We start from the raw sequence: 13302 nt of genomic DNA, 5'->3' as shown, positions 1-13302 counted from the left end.
TAACCTGTGCTCTGCTAGTCAGCTCCTAGCACTTCCCCCACATGCAACCCTTACGAAAAAAAGATAAATAAATGCATATTAAATCAATAAGTAAAAAGATGATACCTTGTTGGAATGGGAAGTCACCTGCATTGCTATTGACAGCTGTACTGGCCTACTGTTTGTACTTTTCTTGTAGTTTCTGGCATTTTCCCTCAGTGAGCTCAAACATCATGCACGCTTCTCTCTGATTACTGGCTTAAGACGCCAGAGCGATGTTTACATTGAGGTGACAAGAAATTTGCCCTCTTCATTTACAAAATGGCTACTGAGCTCTGTACTTGAACTTTGTGAGAGTGGTGGTGGTGTTGGAAAAGTGAGTAACAGCACAAAGATGAAACATTTTATGTGTACTGTTTAAGTGTAGAGGCCTACTGACCTCCATGTGTTAAAGATGCACCCAGACTCCCTTGACAATGGTCCTTTAATTTCATGTAGTGTGGATAAGTATAGAGGGTGAATGTGCACATTTGTGTATGTTTGCGTTTACATGTGAGATGGTGCATTGTAGTGTCCTTTAAACTCCACGTGTGTGACCCCCCAAAATATTGTCTTGCTTTGTGCAAGGCGAGACACATTCCATTTCAGACCCTCCCAGTCCATAGTACCGTTTTTCCTGTGAGTGTGGGAGTCAAGACTTCAGGTCTAAACTTCTTCCCTTTTCATCACTCGTCGCCATCTCTGAAGAGTTTGACATGCTGTCAGAGGCTAATAAACATTATACCTGAGCTAGTTAGAACCATCCCAGAGAAAGCTCCTATTGTCCTTGACTGCTCCATTTTGCTGATCAAGTTTCCATGCCAGCCATTTTGACCAGTACAGAGTTTTTGGATTTCTCTATATCTGAGGCAGATCTGCATACCAGTGTAGATGAGAAATCTGTGAATCAGGGGGAGCGCTCTGCTCATGACTACCTTCCATCCAAGCTGTCATAAAGCTTGGACACAAGACCCAGAGGTCCTGTGTGAGGAGAAGTCCGTAGTCTCCAAATCCAGAAAGAGTTACTACTTACCAGTAGGTCTAGAGCCCATATGATCCAAAGAGCCCTCTAGGACAAGGGGCTTCAATCTGTGGGGTGCAACCCCCAGGGGGGCCGTGGAGTCCTGGGAAGGGGGGGTCGGCATTTCCAGGCCTAACTCCTGCCTGGAATACAAAACATGTGCTCTTCCATTTGGACAAATACAACTGCCCCGGACCCTTCATTCCGATCTTCAAAATGCTTCAGCTGAAGTTAATTGAGTCTTATGTGCTGTAAAACGAAGAGGCCCAGCAGACAGGTAAAACAATCCTTCAAACAAGCCTTCATGCCAGGGTGCCTGCTTGCCTGAATGATATGCAAATGTGCCCTAGGAGTTAATCTGCAAATGTAAAAGATGCTTGTTCTGGCTTTAATTGCTGAAATCACTCCAAGCATTGTGATGTCAAAGATGTGTTTTTTTTGCATGGTGGTTAACAACTGGGCTGTGAAGTGCATGCTTTTAATCATAACTGTATTTGCACAGCACTTAGTACCCCTGAGGAGGTATTGAAGGGACAGTTATGCAAAAAAAAAATGCATTTCTCTATGGTCTTATATCATTCAAATCTACATTTTGGAAGCTTAATTTTATCCAAAACTATTTCAACAGTTTGTAGCAGCCTATCTTTTAATGGGTGTAATGCAAGTATAAAATAATGACTTACACTTTCACAGTGCTTTCTGTCCCAGGCTGTGAACTCATAGCACTAAAAATACACAAGTCACCATTCTCCACTGCACCAATCAAATTTAATTCTGTGGCTTTCCGGTTTATTAAATGATAGAGGTTTCATAATGTACTATATAGTGCATTTCCCAACTTTTTACATGTATTTTTCATTTAAGCTACCTATTATTATATATGTAGCTACCTGATGATGAAAGACCTAAAAAACAAACGAAATATTTTTTAGCTTATTATGAGAGGCTTGCGATGCCGGAGCATCACTTTTTTGAAGCTTCAGCGGCACAAGCGGCTCAATCATATCTATGAGGCGAGGCAAAGTCATCCTGCATGGCTTTGCATGGCCTCATAGATATGGAGTAAGACAAAGAAGCATAAGTTGCTGCTTCGCCTTACTCTATGTAAAGCAGGAATTCCATAGGCATTGCAGTGGGTGTTCCCACGCAACACCCATGGATTTTGACACTGTCCCAGATATGCAAAACCATGTAAACGTGGGGCAGCACCAAAACCTTATGCCTCCCCACAGCATTTCTCCTTGTTTTTTCCTTTTTCCAATTGTGCTGCATTCTGCTCCACACATGTAAAGAGGAAAACCCCTCCCAGGATTGTTTTAGTGCAGGAAGGTGTCACTTCCTGCACAAAAACAATCCTGCCTATGTTGGCGCTAGGCAGCAATTTGTGCACCAACGCAGGGGAAAACGACAGGAATACACCATATTTCATAAATAAAGTGCATTCCTACCCTTTCACATTGACGTAGGGCAGAGCAGGAAGAAGACTTTCCCTACACCAATGCCTCATAAATGAGCCCATTTGTTTTTAGCCACACCTTTGACCATGCCCCCATGCTCACTGACCTTTGGTTTGCTAAACACTGTTTAATTTATTTCCCCAAGGTAAAAATGATTTGCAGAGGGAATTGGCAGCATTTATGGTTGTCGAAAGTTGGCAATGATGAGGAGGACCAAGTTCTAGACATTTTTTGTCAGGAGGGGGTCTTGATGCCTAAAATAGTTTGACAGGGGGGTCTCGGCATCAAAACGTTTGAAGACCTCTGCTCTAGGAGCTGTTGTGGGACTGTTCCAGCTCCAGGGCAAAAGGTTCCCTCTAGCCATCTGCTTGAATTCTTCATCGTATCATGACTTGCAATGCCTGACATCCAAAGGAAGAGCCATCAACTTCTGTGTCTGTTTGTGAGTCTCCTTTGTCCCTGATCCAGTCCTTGCTGCAGGAAAGACTGTACTTATGTTCCCATTGCCCCCAGATGTGTTGAGGATTACATCAGCATCATCCATTGGCCTGGAGACTTTGGGAGGTAGCTGGTGGTGTTTTCTCTGAGGTCAGACATTTACATTCGAAACCCCTGTACATTCCTTAGAAAGTGCATAGTACAGGCTTTTCCTTGCTGTTGCCACCCATAGAACTGGAATTTCTCATATCCATATGTATATTAGGGCGCCATAATAGATATATTACTACTTCCTATATAAATCGAGCTTGCACTGGAAACCCTAAGCTAAGGTTAGTGTCTGTAATTTCACCATTATTGGGTTTTTTGTTGTGAACAAGAGGGTAAAGGGATTTGACCTTCATTCTTTTAAGTTTGTGTAAGGATAGAGAAGAACAACTGTGTATAGAGAGGGGAGACTTGGGGAATTCACATTCATGGAGATAGCTAAGCACACTTTAAGATGGAGGCTAAACCCCTACAGTGCCTATTATTGGATATAATAGAGCAAGACCTAAGGCTAAGATCAGACCCAAAAGCGTTCATAGGTATGGTGACCTGACAACACGTCTCTGCTTTACCGGATGCCATCATAAAACAGCAGTTTACATGGCATTACACAAGAAACTGGTCCATAAAATTCATCACTTACAGGAGCTTGCCCTGCACTGTGGACAAGTTGCATGACAGAGTAGATTAAGAATTTGGCCCATTTACACTCTCTCTTTGTGCTATTAAATTGTAAGTAATTGTGACTCCATCTTGTTTTCTTTCTTTATATTTCATGCTAAATAATTATGTCTCAAAAATGATATTTGCTGTAAATAGTTGCACTTTATTTAAAAGAAAAAAACAGATAAACAAAACATAACGAGCACGATTCACAAAAGAAGGTTTATTTAACATATGCTAATCAGAAGTTGGGTCCCTTGTTAGTTGAAAAATGCACCTATTTACCTTACTCAAAAAATAAATTTCAGAGAATGCAGGTGTTACCTGTGTATATCAGAAAAACAGGATAAAGTGAATATTATAAATGAAAAAATCGAATGAATGAATGAATAAAAGTTGTTGATAGTTAATAAAAACCAACTCAATGAAAAGAAAAGCACAATTTGACATCAGTTTGATATCGGATACAGAAGATAACAAGCACTGGCAAATGCAATATGTCTTGCACTGACTGGCAGCAGTGTGGCTTTCTTAATGCTTGTTTTGCTTTTTCAAAATTTTAGCAAAATGTTATTGTTGGAAAAGCTGCTCGGCGCTAGTCATGCTGAAAAACATTAGCTAAAGGCAAAAAAAATGTTGGTGTCAAACAGCAGACATTGCCATAGAAGACCCTGGCACTGAGGGGAACTACTTTGTGTGTGTATGTGCTCCTAGTGAAAGAGAAGAATGCGGTCACCCACAGTGAATTTAGACAATGGCTGAAGTGGGCTGATCCACTGTCCCATGCTACATAAGGTAGTGGGCGAAAATAAAAGATGTATGGCACTATTGACTGAAAGGCCCAAAAAGTATATTACACATGTAATGTAGTAAAACCGAAAGACATTGGCTAATGCTAGATTCACATGCAGTGGATATGCAAAACGCATTTAAGTTAAAGGTACATCGCTTATTGTCACTGTCGTCCTAAACTACAGGAAATAAAAACAATGGTCATTTGAACGCAATGCCAGTATCACCTCTGTTTATAATATGTGCATGTTTTCCTAGTCAGTTATAAAAAATGGATAACACTAGTATTTTGTTTAACTTTTTGTTTAAACCTCTAGCCTAACTTGTTTCTCCTTTCTTTTGTCACATTCCAAGTCTCTCAGCAGCTCTTACTCCTCGATTGTTTAATTGAAATCTAATTGTCCTGACAATAAAGGAAACCCACAAATGTCAGTCAATTCACTCGTGCACCAAGTATCCCTTGAGGTGTCCCTTGAGAATGCTTTGGGCCATTTCTTCCAATATGCTCTGGTCAATAGACCTTTTTAGCAGCTTGAAAGAAAAAGGGGTCAGCAACAAAATGTATATGTACAATGTGACCATTAGGCCCACACAAAAAAAGTCTGAGACAGTAACTTGAAGTTAAAAGGTTTATTACAAACTCAAAGCAAGACTAATATAAATCAAACTCAAGAACATTCTATAAAAGTACAGGATTATCAAAGGAAGACCAAAGCGACGTACAATATTGGTCCTCAACAGCAAGGAGCATATAAGAATTTAGGTGGCAGCAATGCAAAGAAATTAGGAAAAAAGATTTGATGACTGGACGAATGGTTTCGATCTTTCTCCCCATACATGGGAAAGATTGATAACATCTTCTAAACCCTACACTAAACTAAGGATAGGCGAAACCCTATTGAATCAAGGAAGCAAGAAAGGTGTCAGCATCAGACCCTCTGTAGAAGTTCTAGAGGTAAGGAGTTAAGAATAGCATAAAGCCACACAATCAGAGATGACAAGAGAGTCTGCACCTTTCTATGTCTAAATGGAATTTGACCAAACCCAAGATGGGTTCACAAATTAAAATGCACAAAGAACATTCAGGAAAAATGGCCTCATACACATCATAGTACTTTTCCAGTTCCCAAAAAAGAACTTGGCGCCTATGACACTATTCCCATATTCGAATCTTCGCTTTCAAGGAGTCCTTGGATTCCTCCCTTTTAGTCTAATAGTACCAACTGGTAACACTCCCTTTGATCTTCATTAAAATAATTTGACCTTGCCAGTTCTTCCGTGCTTTTTACTATCTAACAAATGCCTTTGGTCTGCACCTGCAAATGAGAAAAAGATGCAGAAAAACAGCTTTCATGTTAGTATTAAATGTCTCAACTGTAAGCTTAAGGCCCACAATCTCGATAATTTAACAGTTTTCTTTAAATGCATATTAATTCTACAATCTTCATATAATCCAATTAATGATACTGTACTGTTATATGTGAGACAGTAAACTAATACACATATTATTAAGCAAAAACGACAACTGGTCACAATTTATAAGGAAGCATTGAACACACATATGATTCATTCTCTCTAATCCGTGGTGAATGCACTGCATTAAATGCAATTTAGCACACCACCTTACAATCTAAACATATAGAAAATTAGTATCAGCAATCCAGATGTCTCTGAAAAAGTAAAACCTTAATATGCACACACACAAATATGTCTCAAATGCACAATAAATGCACCTTCTATACCTATAGTGCACCATATCTCATAAGTATTATTGCATCACAAGAGTGCATAAGGCTAAAGGTAAATAAATATGGCCGAACCAAACATAAAAGAATGGAGCTAAAAATGATACTATTCCAATGGGAGGGCATCCAGGTATTGTGCTTGTCTTCCATATGTACCCCTCGATCCGCTTATAGTGGTGATGTGGTACCCAGGTGAGGAGATTGACTCACTAGCAGACTGATGAAAGCAGGATTGCAGTAGAGATCTGGTGGTCGAAACTACAACAAATTTGTGCAATTAAGAGACTTGCTTCTTTGATTTGTGATCAGAAGGCCTGCTTTGTAAATGTTTATGGGGACCTTTTAAAACTTACACTAGGAGTCAACATGGAGATGCATCATGTTCCAGAATTAGGAAAGAGAGTTAGCATGCATGGAAAGTAAAGATCTTCTGATTGGATTGAGGGTAAACTGACTCGGTTTAGGAGTGATTTAAATGCCTTTTATTTATTGCTATGATTTAAAGACTCACTGAGGGGGATTTGTTGTTTTGCAATCTAAGATGTACTCCATATATCACTGTCTAACTCACCTGATTGGTATAAGCACTTTTTGAAACAAATGTTGGCTTTGATAAGAGAAGATATTGTGAATCTCCTCCTGACCCTTTTGGGTGCCTCAAATGCCAAGGACTATGGAGGTAGAAAGAATGAAACTTAGAGAAATGTATACACATTGGCACTTGCCTGTGACTGAAGAGAATGTATACACCTAACAGGTAGACACATATACCTAAGCGGTAGATACATACATCTAAGTGGTAGATACATACATCTAAGCTGTAGATGCATACATCGAAGAGGTGGACGCATACACCTAAAAGGAAGATGCATGCATTTAAGAGGTGGTCGCATACACCTAATAGAAAGATGTATACATCTAAGAGGTGGACGCATTCACCTAAGAGGTAGACGCATACATCTAAGAGGTGGACACATGCACCTAAGAGGTAGACAAATACATCTAAGAAGAGATCATATAAACCGAAGAGGTAGATGCATACATCTAAGGAGTGGACGCATACACATAAGAGGAAGATGCATGCATATAAGAGGTGGTCGTATACACCTAATAGAAAGACGTATACATCTAAGAGGTGGACGCATACACCTAAGAGGTAGACGCATACATATAGGAGGTGGACGTATATACCTAAGAGGTAGATGCATACATCTAAGAGGTGGGCACATACACCTAAGAGGTAGTACACACTAAAAATCAGGTGCATATTATAGACATGAGATGTTTTTGTGAGAGTGTTCTCATCTGTTTATGAAAGCAAAGGAAGGACAGGCAGTGGACTTGCTGCAAAGGAGTCATTTCTGATTAAATTGTTGAACTAGTTTCATTCACAAAGGTTATTCAGATTTACAAGCACAAGTTCATGTTTTACAGTGACAACGAATTCACAAAAAGGGAAATTGCAGCCATGAATTCTGTTACTCCCATGTTGAAGTACCCCATGACAGCATTATATTGCATGAGTGTAAATGCCAAATGTTGGGGGAGATGACATTTCAAAGCGTGATCCGCCTTGAAAGTTTGGAACACCCACAAACACATGCTGTTGTGGCCATTCACAAACTCTCATCCAACCCTTTCTCACACTGGAAATGATCAATGATTTGTACTTTAAAAGAGCAGCAATACATTTCTTTCTAGATTGGAAATAGAAGCACAGCATGGCCCAACCTCAGGAGGTGCCATTGAAAAAAGGACTTGAAAATGTTAAGACACAATCAGGAAATCATAAGAGGTTTCTTGAAATTCACTTGAAAAGTAGGCTGGTGTGGCTTCTCAAGTGTACTTCTTTTGAGAACATGGAAAAGTCCTAAATCTGCACGTGTGTGGTTGTGTCACTCCTGGGGGTGCAGATTTACTAGAATTCTTGTGAACTGGACTGAATACATAGTGACAAATGTACATTGAGACTGAGCATGTGTCATTAAAAATCGTATAAAAGATATCAACTCAAAATATTTTATGGCACCCTCACTATTTTGTAAAATCTATTAGTGTTGCCTATGGGTCATTTTATTATCAAAGTTACACAATTAATGAGCTTGCTATTAAAAACACAGAATAATTAAATGCATAATAGCACCTCCTTTTTTCTAGTTTGACTATTCTGCTATTACATATGATAAAAAATTGCATCACAATGTGTTACTGAATTCACTTCAAAATCTCATAAAGACATTTGTCGATCATGCATATAAACATGTCATGAATGTAGTAGTTTATTAGAAGTGTAGCTTTCTTCTAGCTAAGGAGACATCAAACTCCTAACCAGGCAGATCCTGGAAATGTGGGTGCTTTAAGTTTGCCAATATTAGTGATCTTAGCTTAGTAAAGCCCAAATGAAGACTAACATTCATTCATCTGTCATAGGATTTACATGGAGTCTTGGTTGGCCAAGCTGGAAGAAAAATGTCCTTTTCCCAACAGGGGCTTGTGCCTGGATAGAAAGGGTATTACGGAGAAAGACTTCAGAATATTTTACTTTGTGCACACTGGCAAAGGCATGACTAAATTCTATTGGGAGAGACAGTGAAAGAGACAGTGAAAGAATGTTTTTCCAAGTTTTGCAATTGTTCGAAAAATAGAAAATCTATATTTATCCCATGAAGCTAAGGCAGCTTTGGGACATTTATGACAATAGCATTAAAGTATTAGAGTAAATAATTGTCTGCCCACCTGTAACTAAACCAAAATCTGAATTGTAATCTGAACATGAGTGGTACTGGTCATTATGACTCAAGATGACATGCATGTGTGGCTGCATGCAAATAGACAGAGGAGAAATGTGGAATATTGTGATACTCCACACATGACAATTAAATAATTAGAAATGAATGGCCACATTTTTTATGTTTACTTTTTGCCATTCAGTACAGTGCAAAACCAATGTTTGGTTGACTAGCTTCCATTCACAGACCCAAGGTGGGTGAGTTAAGATTCCATAGTTCTCCGCATCAAATGCTTTTAAACGATCTTAAAGGAATGGCAGGCACCTATGCCCAGCACTGGCATTTGCAGGCAAGGAGTTAGCGGTGCCTGCCAGGAAGACCACTGCCCCAATTCCTGGATGTAACCCTGATTGTCAGAGATCAGGAAGGCACCATTGCTCCAAGCAGGCCAGCAACTGTTTTGCTGCCAATGTATTCTAAGATTTTACTCAGGACAGCCTGTTATTATTCCAGGTTACATTGCATCCTAGAATGGCTTTTTAGCATGGGTGTGAAAAGTTCAAATTTCATCCTGGTGGAAAGAATTCTTTGAGTGACTAATCAGCTGAGGCTGGAAGCTACAGGCTCTTCCACTTAAATTAATGGAATTGCATATAAAGAATAGTTCAATATCTTCAAAGGATAGGCTATGAGATGCACAGCACTGATTCAATTGATATTTGTAATTGGATAAACGGGAAAATTAATTATGACAGAGTAGTGAAGGCGACCTTGACTGGATTTAGTACTGTTCTGCATGAACTGTCTACAATCAAGGCTGGTGACAGCATCCAGGGTAAATAACTTGAATGGTGAATAATCAATTACAGTTGTCATGGATTTACAAGCAAAGAGATTTAACTGAGAATACCAATTTGTAACATGAGAGTCAATTCTTGGACCAGTAGTTTTGATGTATTCAATAATGATAATTTAGAGGTATTAGTAGACTAGGTCAGCATTTTTGATGATGGTATTAAAATAATTCACAAAAATAATACACCTGAGCTCCTAAAGAGTACTTTAGCACATTTTGGGGAGGGGAGGGGAGAGAAGGCATGGCATGTTGGGTTTGTCTTTTGCCACAAAATGTGTAAGGAAGCCATTGAACCCCAATTTTCAGTAATCAGACAGGACCATTCTAATGATAGTCTTGGCGGATTAATGTTATATCTAGTTATTAAAAAAAGAGACCATCTTTGAGATTACATACATGTAAAAAATAATATTCATCCATATATTGTTTTTAGTAGTACTGCAGCACAGCTTTGCATGTTTGTCCTACTTAGCACTTTATACGTGCAAAGTAGGACAAACAAAGGTAGACAGGTGCAATGTGTCACCAGTGGTGCAAGGATATGTAAAGCATATTCAATATATGTTAAAGTACTTTTCACAAAGCACCAGACAGGAATACTTTTTAACTAGATATATGTGCTAAGGTTATGAATATACAAGTTAAGCAGAAAAGGACTGGCACAGATAACATCGGATGTAGCCCGGCTATCATTAGCGAAAAGTAAGTTCTGGGAAGGGAAAATTTAATGGGGTCACATCCAGAGTTAGAAACACTAGTGAGACAAAAAGTAGTACATTCTCAACAAGGTATTCACAAAGTTTAATTAAAAAAAGATAAACCTCTCTATAAAAAAGAAATGAGAATGCATTATCAAGATACAAAAACTGCTCGCTATCAATGGTGACATAGTGAGATAATAAACTGAATTAGTCAATGAAAATTAAGGCGGCAAATATTGGAGAGAGGTGAGGAGTCTTTTTAAAACACATGCTTATCAGAGCTTAGAGAAGTACAACAGAGCACCTTCTAAAGTCTTACCTCAAGTGGGCTGTGTATCTGTGCAGTTCACCACTCAATCTGCAAATGTTTGCTATTCATAAATGTATTTTGTGAGTAGTATCTGTATGACTGCGGAGTCTCAATCAGAACATTCATTTAGCCCTTTGCAAACTGTGTCCGGGTTATAAATTCAGGGAGGATCCCTCTCTAAAAGTAACTATGACACAACAACATGCTCCCCTCTTTCTACGGATGTCAATTCTTCACTTATCGTTCATGTCAAAACCTGAATGAGGTGGTGTATCTGTGAGAAATGTTGTGTTAGTGGAGCATTATCTAATCCTCAAAAGATTTTTCTTTTGTGCAACAAAGATTTTAATTTGATATTTTGTGTTGCATTACCTATATAAAGTATTTCAGGGGTATTTAATGGCATAAATCATGCTAGTAGTGTTACAGGTAGTAAATGTAATGGAAGCATGAGTGGTATTACCATGGATAGACCTGGCGGTTTGTGCGCACTCAGCATAGTAATGGTATTTGAATTACTGACAATGATTCAAAAAGGAGAAGGTAGTAGCACTTCTCTGTATCACTGGAGACATAGTTAGACATAAAATATGACTTATGGTGTCAATGAAGTTTAAGATGAAAGGACTGTCGTAAAAATGGGATTGAATCTACTGTATGCATGCCCAATAAGGAGTGGGGACCTAGAGAAGTGCAATAGAACATGTTGTAGTCTCTGGGGTCATGCCTTTTGTTGGAAAATGTAGTGTTGTTTCTAATGCACTAAGGATGTGTACAACTTAAATCACTCTTTTCGGAAGAAAGTTATCACAATCATCTTAATGAAACTATAGAGCTGCTGGCTTTGTTCTTTACTATATGGTTGATAACGTCACGGCATGCAGTTTTGAAATGTTTGCATTTTGCTGTTTCACTGTTTCACTCAGCCCTTTGAAAGCTGCACTAAAGGTAGGCCAACAAAAGAGAGCTGACAATTAGGTTCAATGTCTGCCCCAAAGGTCCAACCAAAAGAAATGCACAGACAAATTCCTATAACCTGAAAAAGTATGGAAAAGAGTGAAAAGCTCACAGAAGTGTGTGTAACTCATGAGATTAGCAGATTTAAAAAAAGGTGTGATTCTGAAACACAAAGGTATTGCGAGAGATATTTGTTATAGAAGACCTAACTTATCTGAAACAAGAAGTTATGAAACGTGTTATACGTTAGCGAAGACCTAACTTATCAGAAAAAGAAGTTATGAAACGTGTTATACGTTAGCGAAGACCTAACGTGTCTGAAACAAGAAGATATGAAACGTGTTATTCATTAGCGAAGACCCAACGAATCTGAAACAAGCGGTTATAAGCTGTGCTATTCATTAGTGAAATGTATCTGAAACAAGAAGTTATGAAACGTGTTATATGCTAGCGCAGACCCAACATATCTGAAACAAGGAGTTAAGAGGGGAGTTATTTGATAACGAAGATCCAACATATCTGAAACAAGAAGGTATTAGGGGGCATATGCATGAAGTCCATTTCCCGTTTGCGAACCAGAAAAAGCCTTTTGGGATGTATCATCCCAAAAGGCCCTCGCAAAATAGGGAATCGCAAAATTTGCGAGTCCTTATTTTGCAAAAGCATTTAAGGAATCGCAAATTGCAATTCCTTAAATGCGATGTAAAAAGCACCCCAGTTGTGCGATTTCTCCTTAAGAAATTCGCAAATTACCACCAACTTCAAGTTGGTGGTAATGTGCGATTTCGTTGAAAAATTCACTTTTTTGCATTTTTCAAAGTGCCATGTGGCGCACATACATGCCCTTAGGGCATGTATGTATGCCACATGTCGACACATGCACATTTCAGGGGTGCAACAGGGTATCCTTTTGACTCCCTGGCACCCTTGAAATTGCATTCTCAATTTGCGATTCTCTAATTGAGAATCGCAAATTGGGAATGTCTTCCCATTCATTCCTATGGGCCTCTAGGCCCATAGGAATGAATGGCGAGGTATTCCTTAATTGTGATTCGCAATACGCAATTAAGGAATATGTAGGATTCGCACAATTATTTTCAAATCCTACATACATAGCGTTTTGTGATTCTCAAATAGCGATTCTCTATGTGTGTTATCTGATAGTGCAGCCCAAAGTCACACTACATACAAACTGGTTAAAATATATTGAACTTGCTTTCACTAGCTGTGGTCAGGAGCGTGGATTACATGAGTAGTTGGAGAAATCAGAAAAACTTGCAAAAAGGCACAGACAAAAGAAGTCTGAGAGCAGAGGCAAAGCTGGTAATTTAGTTGGGTCTACCATTGCGTCAGTGAAGTAATTAGCTAAATGGGCTGAATGGGCTTAGTAGCGCCCGCCACAGCCACTACTGTCTACACATCTGCATCACACACCCCTGGGAGTCAACAGCATGCCTGGGAACCCTCCAATGCCATTCTCTCATGTACAGGCTGGCCTGGCCTCCTGTCTGCCACTGCACACTCTCAAACCCCTAATGATGATTGTGACAAATTGGACATCCTTCTA

The sequence above is a fragment of the Triturus cristatus genome, chromosome 2_1 (assembly GCF_964204655.1).
Source record: "Triturus cristatus chromosome 2_1, aTriCri1.1, whole genome shotgun sequence".
Taxonomy (NCBI): Eukaryota; Metazoa; Chordata; class Amphibia; order Caudata; family Salamandridae; genus Triturus; species Triturus cristatus.
The sequence above is the reverse complement of the archived record's forward strand: the minus strand, read 5'-3'. Positions refer to the sequence as shown.